Consider the following 17,219-nt stretch of genomic DNA (forward strand, 5'->3'; position numbering starts at 1 on the left):
TTACTAGGCAGCCCTGAAGGAGACATTACCCAGGTACTATACTTGACCTACTTTCTTCTTTCCACCTTTCCCCTTCCCTTTAAACCTGACTACAAAGCATTCACAATTCTTTATTTGTATCACCTAGAATCAAACCAAACATGCTTGAAAATTTTATTTCATTAAATTGGTGCCCTAGTGAGCCACTGCTCTGTCAGACCCACAGAGAAGAGGAACGAGAAACACAGGCATTTCTTTTAAAGGGAACCAAGAGGACATGAAGGAGGGCTGGAGGCACAGGAGGAAACCCATTCAGTTTCGGAAACCAGGAAAAAAAGAGGACGAATCACTGAGCAGTGTTAAAAGTTCACCTTCTGGCTCCTATAAGCCGAAAGTTTAGAAAAGATGTGCTAGCTGAAGAAAGGGTAGCCAAGTGGAGGTGCCACATAAACTTTGGAATCAGCATACTTGGGATCTTGCTGCGTTCGTTCCAGACTCTAGAACTCAGTATATTTGTCTGTTAAACGAGGGTGAGCTTATTAATAAACCCATGTTTATAGCGAGGTTTCAATCAGTTGTGTGTAAGAAACGTTTGTTCAGCCTTGCACACAGTCAGTACTCAGTTCCTGTCTCAACTCCCTTTCCTCCGCCTGTGTTCACAGAGGTTACTGGGAAGACAAGCCTGAAACTGCTGTCAATAAAGGCCTTCAGAGCTCATGGCTCCAGAAAGCCAAGTCTAGAGACATTCTGGGTACCTGAAATATTAGAAACAGAGAGTCTTTTAAGTATTTTCTCATTATATTGATGGAGAATGAATCCAAAACGGGGAGTGTTCTTTAGGACTGCTCTGAATGAGCAGGACACAGCAGGGGAAGTACGAGGTCCCCGTACCCTGCAGGAGAGACATGTCAGCATCGTGCATTTAACCACTAGGCTCTGTTATCTCAAGGGGAAATCTGGCACAAACCAAAAAAGGAGAATGAGGCATCTAAGACTTCAGAAATTCAAAGTGCCCTCCGCCCATGAAGGCCTTCAAATGTAATTAAAATTGGAGGTTCCTGGAACCTTGGGGACCAAATACACCCCAAATGCAATGAGGCACCTAGGAAATTCCATGAAATTCTACAGCAACAACCAGAGACATCTAGTCCCCAGAATCAATCCCGTAATCGAACTGACTTGTCTATCACAGGCAACCACATTCTGAAGGGCACAGGAAGGGCAGATAAAATGAAGAAGACTGAAGTGGATGTCTTTGGGCATTTTTTCCCATTTCAGCCGTTTGCTTTTCCCCTTGCTGAATTCCTTTCACTAGTTTCCTTTCGACAAATAATATCAAGGATGTAATTATTTTCCAGAAAATGATTAGACTCTTAGTTACTTCCCAGTACAAACCAACTCTCCAACCCAGGAGCTATTTCAGCATCCTCGTGGCTGTGTCCACTATTGAGAAACTGCAGATAGCTTGACTTAGCTCTGAATCTTATCACCTGACATTGTTTCCTGCTTGCGGCAAACACTACTCAGAATAATACTGAGGACAGGCTCCTTTGTGCCCTGATATTTTAGCCATGTTACTATTATAGTGATTTATCAAGCTATTTTTCCACCATCTGGCTAGTTTACTGACAAGTTGCCATTCCTGCAAATACTAATAAAAAAATTTAAAATAATCAAGAACGCCCAATGAAGGAGCAGTGCCTGAAGGCAGAACTCAGAAATCAGAGAGGCAGAAAAAATACAAAGAATTGGGAATATGACTTTATATTTAGGGCACAGGAATTGTGGAGTTAGACTGGCCTTGTTTCCAGGTTCTATACCCACCTCTACAAACCAATTCCTACTGGAAAGGCAGGTCAGGGAAATTCTTCTGTTAATATTTTCAGCATGGCCAAGACTGCATCTCCCTGAACACCAACAGCCACAGCTTGATCTTGGGGGATGGACATACCTCTAGCCATGATACATTTGTTTTCATCCTTAAAAGCCTACCTGAAGATTTCTGCTCATTTCATCAAAGGCTGAATTTCTTTCTTTACAAAAAGAAAAAAGGAAGGCTTTGTGAGAGAGAGGAAAACTGCACGTCAGTGGTACTGGAGCAGGTTTCATGCAAGATCAGCTCTTCTATTTTACTCTCCCTTCTTTCCTTCCTCCACTCCAGATACTTCTCCTGGGTATAAAACAGAAACTGTCATGGCCTTGCACAACACTATGCTGGATCACACTTGGAATGAGGCACACTGTTCAGCTCACTGCACCTCTAGAGTGAACAAAAATGCCCAAGAGTGGTCTATGTGAGACAGACAGATGGAAGAGAGACTTAAAAACCCAGGACTCCAGTACAGGAAGGGCATGTGAGTAAAGGCGAAGACACCTCCCACAGCTCACAATGCTGGAGGCAGAGGACACCCTCAGGACCTCCTAAATGTCAGGGTGAATATCAAGAACCACTTTCCCTGTCGGGCAAAAACCCTAGGATGCAACATCCCTAGGATACTTGTTTCCCTGGGGGAGTACATGCCACCTCAGAGATGAGAGTAAGTCTCATCAGGTAAAAAAGACTTATAGCCAGATGAGGGCTTGTAAGGGGAGGTATGGGTGCTTGAGAAACAGGACTGACATTTAGAGAGGTTAAATCATGTCAAGAACTTGCGTTCTCCCACAAAATTCATCTGAAATGAAATGCGGTCTAAACCAGTGTGGCATTTTGTTAGTTTCTTACAGGGTCACTCTCCCTATATTGTGATCATCAGAATTGACTGATCAAAAAACACTGCCATAAATACTTTTTGAGCATGCATCTATGATATATGTAGGCTTAGTCATGAATCATACAGATGTACTAATATCCTATTAGGATATTATAAAATATGTATTCAATAGACCAATTAAAAATGAGAATAAATCAAATATAAATAGAAGTCATACATATTTCTTCTTGCCTTCAAAAAGACTGTGTTGCACAACCCTACTTTTGGCCACTGCCCTGTACGAGAAATAAAAATAGCTTTGCTCTCAGCCCCACCATCTCACTGGTCTTAGGGCTTCCATTCATGGCTCCTACAGTCTATTCAACTTATAGCAGTCAAAGCAATCCTTTGAAAATGTAAATCAGAGCATGAGTGACTCTTACAGGGGGCCTTAGTCTATATATTTCCATATAAATGGTTTCTTTGACATCCACTGGATTTTATGCATTTAAAAACATTATTCTGCAAAGGGTTCCACAGGTTTTGCCAGACTGCCAAAGACATTCACCCAAAAAAGGTTAAGATGAAATTAAAGTGTAAATGTTTCAATGGCTTTCTATCGTTCTCAGAAAAAAAGTCAAAAGCCAGGCAAGGCTATACAGTACAGCCTACATGATCAGGCTCCTGGCTACCTCTCCAATATCGATCTCCTACGCTCCCCTCCCCGATTCACCACATGCTGCCCTGCCTGCAGGCTCCCACCTTGAGACCTTTGCACTGGCTCCTTGCTCTGCCTGGAACACTTGCTCCCTCACTTCATTCAGGTCTCTGCCTGAATGTCTCCTCCTCTTAGAGAACTTCCTTCGATATCCTCTGTAAAACAACAGATTCTGTCACTTTCTCCATAGCACTTAATTACTTTGAAACGAAATTGCATATTGAGTGTATTATAGTCTGTTTCCCCCACCACAGCATAAGCTTCATGCAGACATCCATTTTGTTCACTGTGATACCAACAGCGCTAAAGCAGTGCTTGGCTCAATCCTATCCAATACATTAAGTGAATTTAACAAAGCATCCTGCTTTGCAACAAAAACCTGAGTACACCTAGAGGGGCAGAACAGCCTGTGTGATTTCCAATCCCTTACTTTCTAGGTATTCAATGGTTTAAGAGTGGAAATGTTTGCTTGGTTGCTTAAATCTGACATCCTTCTTTGACAAGGACTAAAATGTGGTAAGTTTTCCTTTACTATCAAATATCACTTCTACTTCTTCCCAATCTTCCCCAGCCTGAAAGACGAGGATCCTGAAAACTTCCTATAACCTAATCTCACACATAGGAACCTAGTCTCCTGAGCAATATTCCCTCTGGGAAGCAAACGGAGTCATTTTATGAAACTCATTTGTAATGTTTATCTCTGAAGATGTATTTGAGACAGCATAAGTGATATGTCAAACGTACTGTGCTATAAATTTGCCTTTAAGATAGAGAGTATACCATAAAATATGAACACATGGCAGAATCTTGCACTCAAGGTTTAAAATCTATTGAAAATAGGCCGGGCGTGGTGGCTCAAGCCTGTAATCTCAGCACTTTGGGAGGCCGAGACGGGCGGATCATGAGGTCAGGAGATCGAGACCATCCTGGCTAACACGGTGAAACCCCGTCTCTACTAAAAAATACAAAAACTAGCCGGGCGAGGTGGCGGGTGCCTGTAGTCCCAGCTACTCGGGAGGCTGAGGCAGGAGAATGGTGTGAACCCAGGAGGTGGAGCTTGCAGTGAGCTGAGATCGCGCCACTGCACTCCAGCCTGGGTGGCAGAGCGAGACTCCGTCTCAAAAAAAAAAAAAAAAAAAAAAATCTATTGAAAATAAACTCAGTAATACAAATTTTCTGCGTTCATTTCCTGATCTACAAAATTTCAAATTCTTAATCCAAGTTACAAAGAGATTAGGATTTTGACATGCCCAGATTTCTGTTAAGACTAATTTTACCTGTTTCCTTTTATTTATTTTTTAATGTGGTTCTAGACATTTAGGTATATCAAGGTCCTAGTCTCTTGAGGACTTGGATTAAGAATTTGGAAACTCTGCAGATCAGGAAATGGAAAAGAAAACCGGAAAGGAGGAATACTTTGCAGCGGGTTTATATTGCTGCCTAGTACATCTAGAAGAAATCAGCGAAGACCCATCAATTGCTTTCACATCACACTCAGTTGCACTAGAGGATTTAAGCAAGCTGGAGAATAAAGACATTGTAGAGAAAGTGTCACTAAGCTTTCTTAGCACTGCAAACAGAGTAACCGGTAAACTTCACTCCATAGCTTGTCAATGTCTTCTCAAGTTGTAGCTTCTCAAGGTGTAGCTGCTGCAAGTAAAAAATACCCATGCTAAGTCAATTGGAAAATTGTCTCAGAGCCCCTCTTAGATTCCAGCTGGATCTTAAATATTTTTTTTCAAGGTTTTTTTGCGTATCTGATTGATGGAAAATAAAACAAGGGCTTTCTTTTCTAGAATTCCCAAAACATTTATAATAGCTACAACATAAAACAAAACGTACACTCATTGATGATCCATGTGGCTTTTTCATTCATCCATTACTTCCTTACCCAAAGGTCAGGTCCAAGTACCTGAGTTTACACAGTGAACCAGTCACTTTACAGAGCATGCAAACATTTGCCCTATTTGTTTTCTTTTTCTTTTTTTTTTTTTTTTTGAGACGGAGTCTCGCTCTGTCGCCCAGCCCAGGCTGGAGTGCAGTGGCGCGATCTCGGCTCACTGCAAGCTCCGCCTCCCGGGTTCACGCCATTCTCCTGCCTCAGCCTCCCGAGTAGCTGGGACTACAGGCGCCCACAACCGCGCCCGGCTAATTTTTTGTATTTTTAGTAGAGACGGGGTTTCACCGTGGTCTCGATCTCCTGACCTTGTGCTCCGCCCGCCTCGGCCTCCCAAAGGGCTGGGATTACAGGCGTGAGCCACCGCGCCCGGCCAACCCTATTTGTTTTCATTCTTTTTTTTTTTGAGACGGAGTCTCGCTCTGTCGCCCAGGCTGGAGTGCAGTGGCGCGATCTCGGCTCACTGCAAGCTCCGCCTCCCGGGTTCACGTCATTCTCCTGCCTCAGCCTCCTGAGTAGCTGGGACTAGAGGTGCCCGCCACCATGCCTGGCTAATTTTTTTGTATTTTTAGGAGAGACGGGGTTTCACCGTGTTGACCAGGATGGTCTGGATCTCCTGACCTCACGATCACCCGCCTCCGCATCCCAAAGTGCTGGGATTACAGGTGTGAGCCACCATGCCCGGCCTGTTTTTATTCTTGGAACAACTAAAAACCAGTAACTGGGCCTGGGTTAGGTTTACTCCTCACTATCTTAAAATGTTTATTCAAAAATCTGTAATCCAAAATTTAAACCATATCCTCAACGAGGTACAGCTCCTACTTCAGAAGACGGAGCGAGGTTCGAAAAGATTTTGACTGAATCCTGCAAATGTTGGCAAATATTGACAACAATTGTATTTGTGTCCAATATAGTAGCCACTAGCCACACACGGCAACAAGCGCTTGAAACGTTGCTGAGGTAACTAAAAAGCTGAACTTTTAATTTAACCTTAATTAAAATTAAGATTAAAAAATTGAAGCAGTGTAAAAATATTTCACACTGTTATTTTGGTAGAACTGCATTTAACTTTCACCACTGAAAATTTAGCATAAGACACCCTGAAAACATACAATACACACTGGATCTCAAAGAATTAGTATTAAAAAAGAATGTAAACTATTTCTCACTAATAACTCTTTAAATGTTGATTTTCTGGGGAATGATTATATTTTAGATATATTAATTTAGGTAAAACATATTAAAATTAATTTTACCTTTTATTTAATGTTTTAAAAAATGAGATTACTAGAAAATTTAAAGTTACGTATGTGGCTTGCATGTATTTCTATTTTGGACAACACTGGTTTAAAATATATTTTCTATGTAGAAACCCCATCGACTCAAACTGAAAAGCTCATCCTTCCTGTATTCTTCTCCATGTCCAGCCCACAGCCTAGAATCCCAGTGTACCCATTTCTACACTCCAACCCATGGTAGAAGCACTCTCCCAGGCTCAAAATCTTAGAGTTATTTTTAACTGTGAGAAAGCTAGGGGAGGAAGGGCTCAGTAAACAAGTCCAAGTACTCCACCTTTGTGGAATCTCTCCTCTCCACCCCTGACTTTTATTCTTATTACTATCAACCTTGCTGTGTGTAAGACCCGGAATGCCTCACCAAATGCAACAGCAGCCCTTCTCTGTTTCGAGGGATCTCCTCCCTGGTGCTACATCACGATCACCTGAGGCACTTATTAAAAATGCAGATTCCAAGTTCCCATCCCAGACGTTCTGTATCAGAATCTGTTTTTAGCATCTCTATGCATGGGTTCAGGAATCTGAAGAAGTGACATTTAAGCCAAGATATGAAGGAGAAGGAGTTAACCAGGTGCAGGGGGAAGAAAGCACTGCAGGTTTAAAAAGCAGCACGTACCAAGGCCCTGGGAGCAGAAGCAGCTTGGTGCTTTTAAGAAACAGTCATTAAACCAAAAGGCTCAAAGAAGCCTTCTCTGATCCCTACCCCACTCCCAAACTTAATAGAATGTTTGGAGTCTCTCTCGCTGGCTAGGATGTAAATTTTGTGAGGGCAGGAGCCGCCTTTGACTTGTTCTCCACTTTATCCACAGTGGCTAGCACAAACTTTATTCATAGTAGATGCTCTGATAATACTCTTATTTACATACAGGACCCATAAAAGTGCCATTAAGAAACACGAAATAATTTTTCTCTTTAAATTGTTCTCATCCCCTATATCCATCTCTCTTTCCATAAGCAGTCCTCCAGCACAGTGGTTTTCAAACTTATTAGAATTCCCTAAAGGGCTTGTTTTAAACACAGGTTAGTGAACCCCACCCTGAGAGGTTCCGATTCAGTAGGTCTGATTCCCGAGTGGAAGGCCCAAGAATCTGCTTTCTAACGAATTCCCAGATGACGCTGACGCTGCTGTTCCAGAGACCACACCTCAAGAACCACTGCTGTAGTGGGGAAATAAAAGGAACTCAGCATCAAAAATTAGATTATTCTAGTTCTGGCTCTGCCACATAATAGCAATGTGGCCTTGTAAAGGTATTTAATAACTTCTTTGGGGACTTATGGCTCTTAACTGTGTGGGGAAAGAATTAAAAAAAAACTGTCCCACTTCCCTATTGTCATGAAGATTCGATGGAACCCAGTTCCTGAAAGTGATGGGTCAGTTACAAAGTCCCAAATGAATAAAAAGTGTTATTAATGGTGTTTGTTATTAAAGTTGCTATTCATAGTGGCGATATCAACAGGGAGTTTACAGACACACAGGAAGCCAGTGAGAGATGTGGAAACAGAGAACTTGGTCACCTGTATGTCCAGGGCAAGGGCACAGGGTTTCTCTCTAAGACATAAACTGGAGTCCAACCTGCCTGGTGGAGCACAGCCATGGAAACACACAGGATTAAAGAAATCCTTCACGGTCATGTGCCCTTTTTAACAACTGTTAACTTTTTCTAAAACGTTTCTTTCGAGACAAAGTGTTAGATTCTTGGTGAATTTGTTTGAAATGTTGGAGACTGTGTTGGTCATGAAAATTAGTTACCAACCCAGATGATGAAATAAATTCAGCTGTTGAAAATTAAAGAGCTTTTGCAATGTGTAATTTGTGATTCCAATACATGTGTTTTCAAATACTGTACTGTGTTTCTCATAAGCCAAGGAATGGCATAAAATTATTTTTTATTTAATTAAAAATGTATGCAGTATTCTAGTAGTTTCCAGTAGGCTGAGTGGCTGAGTGAGGTTTAGCCAACAAACGCCACTGCTCCCCACCACCCCAACACAAGGCAAAACAAAAACCCATAACTGTTTAGATATTACTATAATTTTCAAAAGACTGTAAACTCACCTAAGAATTTAGACCTCAACAACACTTATACCTGAAGCTGTATGTTTTCAAGTTTTGAAACAGGTAAGCATGATCATTTGGGGAAACTATATTCTATATTTATTTTTTTTTAAGCAACAAGTTTAATTTGCTTGCCTTTTTTTTTCATTTTACTTTGTTTTTATTCTTTTTGTTTTTCAAGGTTAACTTCAAAAATTATTTTTATCAGCTTTTTTGGAGTTAAATCCAAATAAAACTTAATGTCATCTTGGAAATTTAAATATATTTTGGTGATTACCAGTTACAATAAAGTTACAAGCTAGGTACATACTACATTTGAAGAAAAATGTATTAAAACATTCATCTTTCCCTTTCAAGGTGACAACTACACCATGTGAATTCATTTGAAACTCATTTGTAGAACATTTTTTTTCCATTTAGCAGCAATGGTATTACTCTGTAAGTCAAGTTCTCACAATTCAATTTGATGTATTAAATAGAAATTTGATGATTAAAAAACGTGAATTTCAAACTCACCTTTGGTCAACCTTTGTTTTCTGCTTTCAAATGTAAAGATCATCATACTGCAAAGGACATATACAGGAACAGACTCTTACTACAATGACCAAGCTATTATTATTATTATTTTCCTTAGAGACAGAGTCTCACTCTGTTGTCCAGACTGGAGTGCAGGGGTGCAATCACAACTCACTGCAACTTTGAACTCCTGAGTTCAGCCTCCCAAAGTAGCCTCCCAAAGTAGCTGGGACTACAGGCTCTGGTGCCACCACACCTAGCTAATTTTTTTTTTTTTTTGTAGAGACGATGACTCCCAATGCTGCACAGGCTGGTCTTGAACTCCTGGCCTGAAGTGATCCTCCCACCTCAGTCTCCCAAAGCACTAGGATTACGGGTATGAGCCACTGTGTCTGTTCCCAAACTATTAATTTTTGAATCACCTTAAAAGATTTTCAGAATGAAGAGAAAAAAATTCACTTTTACTCCAAACAACATGTTCGAAGCACAGGTAATATCAAGGCATCACTCTGAAAGTGATACCACTAAATCAGAAGTACACCCTGTAGAAGTAAATCAACATTGAAAAGGAAACTTCCCCTAAAAATCCAATCAATTCTAGAGGTTGGCAACTCAGGTGTACAACTCCTAGTGAGTATAGCCAAGGAATTCATTTTTCTTGCAAGCAGGGTGGTAGTAAGAAAGATAATCAGAGACCACACAGCTTTGAGGGAGGGTAGGCCTGCATGACACCCTAATGGGGAGGTTTTTGGGAAGCCTGAGGGCAGGTAAGGGGACTGTGTGTCTGTGAACCACAAAAAATGCAGGGACATGGAGGGCCAGGACAGGTGGGGAGGGAGACTACACTAGGCCTTATCAGATCAGGGACCCATGGTGGTCACCAATTGGTACGTATCACATTAGTTGACAATGCCTAATTTACTTTCCTGGATACACTAAATTTTTCTTTTTTGCTAACCAAAATTTTGGAAATACACACCTAAATCATTTATTATTTGGATATATATATTTCATACAGACAGATATGAAAAGAGAGATCAATGGTATTTTAAAAAACCATCAGAAAGGATAATCCAAAAACCGCCTAAGATCTGCTTTTAGAAGCTATAAAGTGGCTTCAGCATCCTAAATTTGTTTCAATTAAGCTAATGATAACGAAAATTGATATTCCTTGACTATATAAATGCAGATGGTAGAGAAGTAGCTTAAGTATATCAATAGTTCATATGGTAATTTTCTCTAAACTTAAAAAAATAAAGGCAATTTTATCAATCTTCAAGAAGCCCAAATGAGATCAGATGTGGTGGCTCACACCTGTAATCCCAGCACTTTGGGAGGCCAAAGCAGGCAGATCACCTGAGCCCAGGAGTTTGAGACCAGCAAAGGCAATGTGGTAGGTCCCTGTCTCTACAAAAAATTAAAAAATTAGCCGGGCATGGTGGTGCACGCCTGTAGTCCCAGCTACTTGGGAGACTGAGGTGAGACAATCACTTGAGCAGGGGAGGCCGAGGCTGCAGTAAGCAGTAAGCTGTGTTTGCACCACTGAACTCTAGCCTGGGTGACACAGCGAGACCCATGTCTCAAAAAAAAGAAAAGCCCAAATTAGATAATTTACATCCAGATCATGGAGAGAAGGGCCCTCCCTGGACCAGCTACCATTCATGTTGAATAGATATTAATCCAGTTTTCTAGAGCTTTTTAGAGGCAAATATCAAATCAGTGAAGATTTAAAACATCAATGTCCACATAATTATCTTCCAAGATAATCAAACATTTTTTTTTAGAGACTAAATTTCCCCATTAGCTAAAGCAACCCAAACATGTACCTTACTCAAATATAAAGTCTAAGAAAAGAGTAACCCCAAAAGAAAATTTTCATTTGTTTGTTATTTTGACACATGATAATCTAGGATAGATGCTCTTCACATACCACTGCCTATGTACTCAGGAAAAGATGTACACAAAGCCATGTCACTTATTTTTCTACCTTATCACCCATCATTTCTTACATAACCCTCTAGTGTCAAACATCCCTAGAGAGCCCCCATGCCCCAGCTCCTGTCCAAGCCTTTCTCACTTGCTGGGATGTCCTCTGCTCAGAATGTGCCTATTCTCCACATGTCACCCCATCCCCAAGGATTTCTCCTCCTCAGAAAACTATACCCTTATCTAAGTTTTCACTCTGTGGCCAGTTATTTACTATTTCCCATAGATATTTGTCTTTATGCCTTGATCCCTTGCCCTGCTTCTCCCCACCCACATTAAATGAAAAGTGCTTTTAAAACAAGGACACCTTATACCCCCAATGGAATAAATGCTGATTAAGCATCTAGTATATGTCCAGGCACTGGGCTAGATGCTTTCTCATTGGCCTCTTTGAAATCACTCACGAAGTCCAGCACAGGCTCAAACACACTGTAACATGCACTCAATACAATGTTTGCTAATTGAGACCATCGGACCATCAAAATCCAACAGCACGAAAAGCTTTGTTACCACCTTACCTTCCAGATTCATAAACCCTAACATGCATTATCTCCGAAACACTTCACTTCTGTCCATGGGTAAACAGGAAAAGTCAAATACTTGGACTTCTGGTCTAACTCACTGGCAGTGAAAGAAACAGTTTCTTCAGTGTGACAAGTTAGATTCAACCAGCATTAATTGTTGGTTCTAATATATGCCAACCAATGACACTGCTAGAGATTAAAGCTAAATGGAAAGGCTCTTCACGTTAGAGCAGCTCCCAGTTAGGAAAGCACCATGCATACATACAAGGAGACTCAATGTGTTTGACAGATGTGTGTAACATGGACACGTGAAACAGAAAATCCCTAAGACTTGGTAAGACTATTACGGCAGGTGTCCGAGAGACGATCAGCCTCCCTGAAACTTGAAGGACACCAGGGACAAGGGCACTAAGTATTTCCTGGAGAAGGAACAACATGCACAAAGGCCCAGAGATAAGAGATAGTGGTTTATCATCCTGAGGTCAAGATGTAAGTATGTGAGGAGGACCCTTAAGAATGGACTGAAGAGGTGGTAATGCCAAACCCTAAGGAGCCTTGATGACAAACTGTCCCCTCAAGAGACTGACTCCCTTGAGGCCAGACCCTCACATCTGTGCATAGTTGTGTCTTCAGAGCCTGGCACAATGTGTGGTCCTAGTACTTCCAAAGCATATCCTGTGGGAAGTGGCTCTAGATGGACTCTGATAGAGTTGGGCACTCCTTCCTTCTGCTCACCTAACTTCCTCTAGAAGAGACTATCATATTGTTTGAGTAAATTGTTTACATTCTATGTAGCTCCACAAAACCAAATGCTCCCTTTAAGGGCAGAAGCCAGGCTTATTCACCTTAGTATTCCCAAGACTTAGAATGCTGAACACATGTCAAAGATCCTCAATTACCCTGGCTGAATGAACATACCCATATACTACTGGTCCACCTCCAAACCTTCCTTTAGGCAGTTACCTAGATCTTCCGACATCTTCTTTCTGCTGCTCCCTAATAGGAATCATTAAGAAGAAAACACAATGACTGAAACCACCCGGGAAATCTACATTCACATTCATACACACACACACACACACACACACACACACACACACACACACACACCCTGCCCTCCCCCCCATCTGCAAACAACTCAGTACAAACATACTGACACCCACATATGTAGAAACACCCCCACACAATCTGTCATCCTATATACCTCTAACCTTAAACAGCCTTAACTTTTGTCTGTGCTCAACTCACAGCTACAAAATACTTTCCCTTCATTCTTCTACTGAAGAATGAAGGCATTCTGGGAGGAAAATGTCAATGTAATGTGACTTTATACTTTGGAAGGGGGAAAAAGAAGTGCAAGAAATATTAAGATGCAGTTAATTTGACTCCATATGCTTTTGTGCTTAAGTTATTAATTTCCCAGTCACTTCATACTATTCCAATAATGTAATATTCTCATGAAATGCAAAATATAAATTATGTTTCCATTCAGAACTTAAGCCATTCCACAGAAACCTAGTTTTCATGCAATTATTTTGATCTTGCAATGTGCCACAAACTACTATGTACTAGCATGTTACCCTTATCATTTCATACATTTAGAATTTCTGAACTCAAGAGTTTTCTGTTAAAATGCCTGCATTAAAGGCTTTTTTAAAAGGATTATTAAGACTAAAAGCATAACAGCAACTGCCAGTTGTCCTTTATATTCATTCTCCCCTTATCCCTAGGTAAGAGTATCCCTAGGTTTTTGTTGAGCTTATGGCCACCCAGAATAAAGACTGTATTTCCAAACTCCTTTGCAATTGCTTGTTGACATATGACCAATTTCTGGCTGATGAGACATAAGTGGAAGTGACAAGTACAATGTCAAGCTATACTTTTATTTATTTATTTTTGAGACATAGTCTTGCTCTGTCACCCAAGTTGGAGTGCAGTGGCGTGATCACAGTTCACTGCAACCTCCCCTCCCGGGTTCAAGTGATTCTCCTGCCTCAGCCTCCCGAGTAGCTGGGATTACAGGTGCCCGCCACCACATCCAGCTAATTTTTGTATTTTTAGTAGAGGGAGGTTTCACCATGTTGGCCAGGCTGGTCTCAAACTCCTGACCTCAGGTGATCTACCTGTCTTGGCCTCCCAAAGTACTAGGATTACAAGTATGAGCCATCACGGCCAATCAAGCTGTACTTCTAAAAGTAGGGACATCCCCTCCCCTTTACACTTTCAAAACACCTGCATGAAAACGAGGTTCCTGGAAAGCAGGCCTGGTGGCAGTCATCTGGAATTGCAGGGACCTGAGCAATACCTTAGGAATGGAAACCCTAGGGATGGGTGACCAACAGTACAAAAGGAGTTTGGGCTTCTGACAGTTCTCAGTGCAGACTTTATATTAAAGAGAAAAAGAAATCTTACATCTTTAAGCTCCTGTTAGCTTGGGTCTTTGTCACAAAAGCTTCATTTAGGATCTAATTAATTCAAAACATAACATACGTGAATAAAGGAAATCTCGCTTCTTTTCTCCAGAAAGGTTGTCAGAGTTCTGAAGATGCTGCCCCATGTGTACAAGTACAGTTTACTGGAAAACAGACACACACACACAACTCACCATCAGGAGACCTGTGCTCTAGTCCTAGCTGTTACCACTTATAACGTGCCCTGAGGAAAGTTACCTGCTCTTTAAATCTCACTTTCCTCCTCAGAAAATATAGCTGATCCCTTCTTTGGCACAGCCCTCACAGGACTATTGTGAAATGTGAAGAGAGATGATTTCTGTGCAAGTGCTTCATATGCTGCAAAGCACTATATAGGCAGGGTAATTATTAAAATATTTTACCCCAAAATCCTTTATGCAACATGGCTCATATTAACACCCAGTACCTGAATATACCTTTCTGGTGAATAAAGAGCCTGCAATCACCTGATTCTAGCTAAGATGGTTAGAGATCAGTTTGAGATGGTAGGAGCAGACCACCTCCAGAGGCTGGTGTTTCATTCAACCATCAAAGATAAGACCTCAAGCCTCAACTCCTCAACGTACAATGTGGCATTGATTAGAAAGCCAAAGGGTTTTAACCAAACAGTACAAACCCAATACCACATGGAGAGAAATTGCCCAAAGCCCATACACTACTACGATACGCTGCATATCTTACCACATCTCGTATCTCATCTGCTGAGATATATTTGGCTTTTTCTATTGGATATATGAATATATGAATGGCAGAATCAATCTCTGATGAAATGTCTATATTTTTCTTCCTCGTGTAGATATACATATAGTAGAAAACTAAGTGTAGGAGAAAGGTACAAAACTTTATACATAAACAAACTAGACAATACATGCATCTCTGCAGAGAAAACAACTCAAATAATCACCATCAGCAGACTTGTGGTCCAATTCTACCCACCTTTAATGGGTGATAGGGCTTTTAAAATCCAAGTAAAATTAGCTCTTGGCTAATATTTACTGGGCCCTCACTATATGCTGGGCACTACAGAACCTTTGTGTATATTCTGTCCTCTAATTCTCTCAATAGCCCTAAGGCTATTATCCCTCCCCATTTTCTAGATGAGGAAATAGAGGGTTGGAGAAATTAAGCTGTTCCCCAAATTCACCCAACTTATATGTGGTACGGTCAAGACTGAAACTCAGGCCATCTTACCTTCAGAATCCACATGCTTAACCACTACCTCACTCTGCCTTTTATATAAGCAACAACAATTAAAGTGGAATCAATGCTCATATTCCCTTTGGAAATACTTTCTGATAAAACAAATGTTTCAACTGGAAAGAATGTCAGAACTATTTAGACGTACCTATATAACAGTTGTTCTAACTTTTTAAAAATGAATAAGCAAAGGAATCGAATCTACTGAGACGGGAAGCCAGGAGTGCCAACTACAACTCATCTGCCCTCCCCTAGAACCCATGGTCTCATTTTCAGCTCACAGAACGGTACTACTGACTACTAGACCTTTGTGTGGGTAGAAACATTTTTTTCTCAGAGAATACCTCATATTAACTTTACCAGCATGTTTTTCATTTCATTCCCTCACCTTCTCAAAAAAATCTGTGTCACTTAACAAGTTCTACATAGACCAAAAATGGAAACCCCCAAGGCCAACAGCAAAGCAAGGATTTCACTCTTAACCCACACACCTCAGTGTAAGATGAGCTGAAGCTTCATTTCTACCTGCCTCCCCTTTCTGAGTGGTGGGTACTGACTGGTCTGGAGTGAAGGAGAAACACCAGGTAATAACATCCCTGTTCCTGGCATACTCTTTACATATCAGGCAGCCCTATGGCGCTTTACCTGTGCTATTTCACAGAAGCCCTGCAAGGTAGGTGGTGATTTTTCCATCTTAGGGAGGGGAACATGGAAGCCCAGGGACAGACACCCAGCTAATAAGTGGCTGAGCTGATTTTTAAGTCTGGGTCTGACTGCAAAGCCTGTTCTCCTGAAGCATCATGCTGGGGTTTTCTAGAAGCCAAGAAAGGGACACAGAAGCAAAAGACCCCACCCTTCTTCCATCACAGTCCATCCTATTTGCTGTTCCAGAAAGCCCTGCAGAAGGGGAGAACGTGGATGGTTCCATGTTGGCCTGTTTCCTCCAGTTCATTAGCAGGGGTGACGTCCTCTCAGCCCTCTGCTACATTCTCTCCCACACCTGACCAAGAAGCTGATCAAAGAGGAGTATCAGTTTGTGTGCTCTGCAGGGACTGAGAGAACAGGCAGTGGCCAGACTGTGAAAGGACTTAAACAGACCTGCATGAACCAGTCTTTTAGACCCTAGGACAGGTGGCTCCTGAGTACCCAAAATGTGAGCAATCTGAACTGATTCATGCTCTAAGTGTAAAATATGCACCAGATTTTGAAGGTTTTCTAATAGAAGAGATAAAGAAATGTAAAATCGTTCATTAATAATTGTTTATCAATTATTTACATGTTGAAATAATGTTTTGGATATATTGAGCTAAATAAAATACAGTATTAGAACTAATTAGTATGATTAATTACTTTTTAAATGTGCCTGCTAGAAAATATAAAATTATATATGTGGCTCACGTTACATTTCTATTGGGAAAGCGGTCTTAGAGATCATGTTTAAGAATTTGTACTTTAAGAACAATGGCAGCCATTGTGAGCTTTTAAACGGAGGCATAACATGATCAGAATTGAACTTTAAAACATTACTCTGGCTACAAAATGGAGAATGGGCTGCCAAAGGCAATGAGCCAGTGTGGGGAGGGTTCTACAACTTCTAGGAGGTTCTACAATTGCCCAGGAGAAAGAAGATAGTGCCTGAAACACAAATGACTCTGCTTATAGCAGCAGAGATGGAGAAAAGCAAACAAATGTAAAACATATTTAGAAAGCAGTATCCATGAGATGAAAAAAAAATTGATTGAAAGGTCATATATCAGGGATGCCTCCCAGGGTTTTGCTATGAGCTGAGTGGACGAGCCATTCAGCATTCATCGTCTGGTATTTATGCATCTATGGAAAAAAAAAGGTCTATCAAGTATCCTAGGGTCACAACAGCCTGTCTCCATGAAG

At 41.0% G+C, this 17,219-nt stretch overlaps 1 protein-coding gene across 5 annotated transcripts in view; it reads right to left on the minus strand.

The window, feature by feature from the left end:
• Positions 1-17,219, minus strand: part of KLF7 (KLF transcription factor 7) — an 88,589-nt gene that overhangs the window by 11,859 nt on the left and 59,511 nt on the right. The window contains exon 3 of one of the 5 annotated variants that reach the window (XR_012421424.1): positions 9,152-9,198. The exons of the other annotated variants lie outside the window; for them this stretch is intronic. The gene's annotated coding sequence lies outside the window, so the exon portion shown is untranslated. The remainder of the gene's footprint in view (positions 1-9,151; positions 9,199-17,219) is intronic. 5 annotated transcript variants of the gene reach the window in all.

The sequence above is a fragment of the Macaca fascicularis genome, chromosome 12 (assembly GCF_037993035.2).
Source record: "Macaca fascicularis isolate 582-1 chromosome 12, T2T-MFA8v1.1".
NCBI classification, from domain to species: domain Eukaryota; kingdom Metazoa; phylum Chordata; class Mammalia; order Primates; family Cercopithecidae; genus Macaca; species Macaca fascicularis.